The sequence below is a fragment of the Camelus bactrianus genome, chromosome 35 (assembly GCF_048773025.1).
Source record: "Camelus bactrianus isolate YW-2024 breed Bactrian camel chromosome 35, ASM4877302v1, whole genome shotgun sequence".
Taxonomy (NCBI): domain Eukaryota; kingdom Metazoa; phylum Chordata; class Mammalia; order Artiodactyla; family Camelidae; genus Camelus; species Camelus bactrianus.
In genome coordinates, this window is record NC_133573.1 from 3,633,674 (window position 1) to 3,639,673 (window position 6,000).

Below are 6,000 nucleotides of genomic sequence, written 5' to 3' on the forward strand. Positions count from 1 at the left end.
GCCAGACTTTCTGAAAAAGTCCATCACATTCTGGGGGGGAACAGAACAGAAGTAAGAGTCACAAGTAGGAGTCTAGGCTATCTGGGTTGGCAAATGCGGGCTGGGATCTGTGATGGCCGGGCTGTGCCCTGGACACAGGCCTTTCCCGTGGCTCCCGAGAGCCCAGGGGTTGGAGTGAGAACAGCCTTGCCTGGGTTCCCCCATCCTCATCTGCTCACTGGCAGGTGTGTCTGCTAACTAGGAACTCCCCAAACCTCGGGCCCTTCAAAGTTCAGACCACGGGAGAAACTTGAGTCCCTTCTCCTGGTCCTCCTTTGTGAGAATCCAATGCCTTCTGAGGTGACCAGTGGCAGGAGATGCCACCCCCTCCAGGGAGCTCTCTTCAGAGGATTGTGACTCAGTGCACCTTGCTGTGAGCTTGTGGGGTTCCATCCGTGGTCCTTGCAGAACCAGACTTGGGACTGGCTTAGCAATAGAAATGACAAGACTGATTCCAGGCCAGGGCCGGGGGAGGGAACAGGGGAAATTGAATGTGACCTCAAACACCTAGGTGGGTTCTGGGTCTGTTACTAAAATCGGGAGCCTGGGAGGTACCTGCCAGGAATCGAACTCTAGAGTAAATGGTGGACATGAGGCATTTTTAAGATTCCATTTGTCATCCAAGTTAGGACTTCAAAGAGGCTCTCAGGTCTATGGCCCTGGGGCTCAGGTGAAGGAGCCGGACTACAGATTCATGTTGGGAGTCGTCATTCTTAGCTGGTGTTCACAGCCATGCAGGTGGATGAGCTCATCTCGAAAGGTGCAGACTGAGGCTGAGTGGGGGCAGAGCTGTGCCTGTGTTGGAGGAAAACCCAGATCATGCAGCTTTGGTGTGTCAGTCAGTGGCGTTTGGGATTTTCAGAGCAATGGCATTTATCCTTAAGGGTCTTGGGGGTGGGCAGGGCCACACAGGAAGAAATCTGAAGGGAGGATTGTGGCCACGATTGTGCATCTTGGGATGATGCAGTGGCTGCAGTGTCCGGGAGGGGAATCTCCTCAGAAGCTGGAGTCAGAGTAAGGAGTGGGTATAAAGTAGTCATACTCACCTGTGAGGGAGGGACGGAGGCCTAGGGAGTCCCCACCCTAGCGGACTCTTTCCCATAAACAAAAGGCCAGCAGACAGAAGATTTGAGGTGAGAAGGGATGGGCGCTGGGAGAGGAGCCAAAGTGGAGAATGGTGGTTGGACAGTTCTGGAATAGTCTCCCTGCAAAGTAGAGTTGAAAAAACCCAGACTCTTAAGAACATTGATGGTGACTGGGGAGGAGATGGTTCTTTTTCTGGCCTCCTAAGGGTAAGTCATGTATCCGGGGATACACAGAAGAATCGGGCAGTCTGGTCTGGGGGCTTGACCCTTACCAGGGGGAACAGTGCAAGTTTAAAGGGGGAGAAGGGCAGCGGAGGGAAACTAACCAGGCCCCGTGTCAGGTACCAGTCGGCCACCCTACTTGCGTGTTGCATTCACATCCATGCCTCCCAGGTGGGCGGTGGCAGCCCCCTTTTGCAGATTGGGAAGCCTTCTCAGAGGGGTCAAGGAATTGGTCCGTTTAGTGGCTAGTAAATGCTGTAGCAGGATTCAAGCAGGGCCTTGTCAGTCTTCAAGGGCATGTTCTCTCTACTAATTCCGGTACCTCCCTGTTGTACCTGGAATGGTGAATTGGGTCAGTTTTGGAGCCTTTCAGAAAAAGTACGATTTAAGTGCCTCAGGACTGTTTCACAAAGCTCAGTGTTCTTTGATGGTTCGGAAGCACCGCAGTGCTTTTCTCCCAACAGAGGTAAGGTCTTACTCCTTTGTCGATGACGTGGTTGCAAATGACGTACGGGTGCAAAACCAGACTTAACAGCTTCTGAAGGGAAACTCTCCAGTTCTCCCTTGATCGGCTTTCTTCCACGGGATGTAACTTGCTGCAGCGTAGGTCTGAGCTTTCCGTATGGAGTGAGGGTTTGATATCCAAAGTTAGCAAATAAGGGTCAGATGGAGAAAATCGACGTTAACAATTTATTTTGGGGTTTCATTAGACAAGATGCACTATCGCTTAATGGCCCATATAACGTATGTAATTGAGTACAGAACATTGCATTTCTTAATTTCTAATGAGAGCTGTCTTGCAACGTAAGTTTGTCTGCTTTGGAACTTCAGCTCAGCCACTAGGGCGCCTGTCAGTGTGATGGTGTGATTGCATTTACACAGTGCATGTAATCTGGGCTTCCTCAGCCCCTAACACTCCAGTGCAGAATCATGGGCTGTAGCCATCACTTAGTTATACAAATACTTCTACAACTATATGATACAAAAAAAAAAAAAAAAAGAGAGAGAGAGGGAGAGATTGCCTTTATCCAATTTCCTTTGGATTTTAACTGCAAACTGTTGTTGAGCAGCTCTGGTTTCCTTTGGATACGAATATATACATTTCTTCACATGTAACTTGGATTTTAGACTAGAACACCAAGCTCTTGCTTTCCATGAGCCACAAAAATCATAGCCAAATGACATACGTATTAAACATTTTATTCTTTTCTTCTGAGACAGAATCCTTGAATTTGGGACTTGGGCTGTGATTTTGCTTTTTGCTCTTCCCACCCCTCTTGTCATCTCACTCCTTTTTCCCATGTGGCCTCCAAGAGGTCACGGTCTCAGAGGAGCAGGTGGACAAACACCAGTTGGTCGCCAAGCAGTCCTGCTGTAGAGGGAGCCCAGCCAAGAGCTAAAGGACATCATCAGAGAGGACTTCCTGGGAGAAGTGGGCTCTACATTCAGTTCTGAGGACAGAGTAAGAGTCAGCCAGGGAAAGGAATCAAGAGGGTGACTCAGGTGGCAGGAGCAGCCCGGGTAGAGGCTTGGAGGCTTGTGGGGTGGGGACTCGGGGAGAGTGCCCTGTGTGGTCCAGGGTGGAGCGTGCCCCTGCTTGGGAGGACACTGGAGAGGGCCTAGGGATGGAGGGCTTTGGAGGAGCTTGGGTTTTTTTACTAGAACTGACACAGAAGAGGCAGTGAAGGGTGTCAGCAGAAAGTGACCCTCAGGAGAGTTACTCCTTGTTTTGCTTCTGATGTTCTACAGAAAGAAGGGGTCGGGGTGGGCGAGAGCAGCTCTGCCTGTCCCTTTGAGCCCCAACCCTTCATTCATTTATTCATAACACATGCAATTCTGAGTGTCTAGGGGAGAGAGGTTGGACTCACAGTAGTAAGCAAAATGTACTTGCTTCTTGAGAGCTTAGCAGTGTCAGAAGTTGTCTTAGCATAGAAAGTTCTAGGAACACAGCAGGGGCACCTAACCCAAAGTGCGGAGGTTCGAGGGAAGGAAGGATTCCTTGACAAACAGTCAAAATGAGCCTGGAGGCAAGTGGGAATTAGCAGCATGTCAGGGGGTGCCTGAGGTCACTGGGGACCTGGGTACTGAACTGAGGCTGGGCAAGCTGGGTCGGGGGTGGGACTAGAACTCTACCAGGGAGCCTCTGAAGGGTTTGAAGTGGGGGTGATGGAATCAAATTTTTGCTTTGGGAAGGCTGTACTGGCTCCGTGTGTGTGTGTGTGTGTGTGTGTGTGTGTGTGTGTGTGTGTTTGTGTGTATGTGCATGCGCGCACGTGTGTGTAGTAGGGAAGGGGGGAGGATGCCACCAACTGGGAGGGTCATTAGAAGACCATTCACAGGCTGGGAGGCCACCAGTGGGAGAGGGGCGTCGGGGCTGCTTGGGGATGGCAGGGACAGTGTGGATGCCGGATTTCCTTATGGGGAGGTCTTATTAGCGGGGACGCCCTAGCGGCACCTTGTGGCTGGAAGAAAACAGATGCAGCCAGGTGGACTTTTCTCTTCTTCCCTGCCTTGTGTGATGATCTTAGCTCAGCCAACATTTGGAACAGAAGAGCTAAGTTCCAGGGTAACCCAGGACTTTGTTGAGCTCGTTCGAGTGACATCTGATAGGATTTAGGCTTGTGTTGAGATCTGCATGTTCACTTAGCTAGAAACGTCCCGTGTTTTGGATTTCCATAGGGGTATTTATTCTTGATAAAGATTGCTTTCTTGGTGAGAGGAAATTTAATACAGCTGCTTTCTTTTTAAAAAAAAATCTTATCTTTTAAGAAATTTAATATTCAAAAGAGTAGGAAAATTTAAAAATGATAAAGTAAGGCTTTGGTGTAGTTTCTTTGGTTTCTGAGTTAATGTAGAGTTAGAGCCTTTGCATTACTTAATAGCACATCCTTGTCAGTATTTAAAGAGCTGTTAGTGAGTGCCCCAGGCCCCACTTCTCAAAGCATAATTGAAGCTTGTTCTGAAATAGTGAAGTCATAAAGGTCTTGTTTGCAGAAGCCAAACAGTTGGTTTATAATCTGCAGCATAGCTCCCTTTATAAAATAATAATAGGTTCAAAATTAAGAAAGTGGAAGATAATTGATTTTTTTTTAAGCTGAAACATAAACTTTCTTGTGTTAATGTTGCAACTGGAAATTTCGAAAAGAAAAATCCTACTGTAATATAATCTACGTGGAATACATATTGGCCTTTCATGATTCAAAAGTAACTGCGCAGTGGTTTTTGAAGTCAGGACAATTCCAGCTGAGATACTGGCAGTGATGGTTGCTGGTTTTCAATGGAAGACCCTAAATTTGCCTTCTTAGCTTTATTCTTTTCTTTTCTGTTGTCTCTCTCTCTCTTTTTATTTTTTATTTATTTATTTATTTATTTTTTTTTGTAGTGAGAGGGCTGAGTAGTGCTTTGCCAGCATGATTTTGGGGCAATTTGGGGGCAGATATAGTGCAACAGCAGTGAGATATTTCCATGCATTTTACTTTCCGGACATCACCATGGAACATGTGGGGGTTTGTGCCTGCAGGCCGGGGTGCTGCAGGACTCCCTGGTCCATCACCGTTATGTCTTGGAGCTGCTCCAGTCAGTGAATGACTTTCTGTGGCTTGGAGGTAAGGTGATCAGATGCAGATGATCAGATGTTTAACTAAAGTACTGTTACTTGATATAAGAGAAAACCGAGCAAAAATGGCTTTAAAATACAGGATGAGGGAGGAGAATTGGCTGAGCTGCTTGCAGTGGGGAATATTCTCAGGTGACTCCCTCATTGTGTCTCCTGTCACTCTCCCCCCCCAGCCGTGCACGGCAGTCATGCTGAAGCAAGCATGCACTTTCTCAGAAATGTGCTGAATTTCTTTGTGCCTCTGTTTGTTGCCTTTTTTTTTTTTTGAAAGCATATCTTGCCCTTTGTTTAAATGGCATCCCTGCCTAGTCACCTCTTACAATCATTCTTCTGGACCTCGTCCATACATTGCTGCTGAGTGGATGAACAGAATGTAGTATCTCTATGTACTGGAACATTATTCAGACGTAAGAGTGAATAAAAAAGAAAAAATAAATAAAAGGGAATATGAAAAAGGCCACCTGCTCTGGGAAGTCCACCCTGACTGCTCAACCCGCCCTTTTCCCTTTGATAGTATATACCACCTTCTAATAAACTTTAACATTTTCAAAAAACAAAAAAAAAGAGATGCTGATACCACTTCAACATGGACGAGCCTTGATAACAGCACGTTAAGTGAAAGGAACCAGAAACAAACGGCCACATATTGTTGATTTCAGTGATCTGAAATGCCCAGAAAAGGCACATGCAGAGGCAGAGAGCAGGTGATGGTTGCAAGGGGCTGGGTGGAGGGGGGTTGGGAAGTGACTGCTAGTGACAGGGGTGTTCTTCTGGGGTGATGAAGTGTTCTGGAAATAGATGGTGGTGAGGGCTGCACAACCATGAGTGTGCAGAAGACTGCTGAGCGCTGTCTCTGGGAGTGCCTGTGGTTGGGGGCGGCTTTATTTTGTTCTCATCCGTGAAGAGTCATCTTGTGCTGAGGCCATTCTACTCCTGTGAGTGGTGAGGCTCAGAGACTTTGCAGAGTCATGTGTTAATTTGCCCCTTGCTGAGTGTAGGCAAAAAAGGTTTAAGCCTGAGAAAGTGCTCCATCTGCAA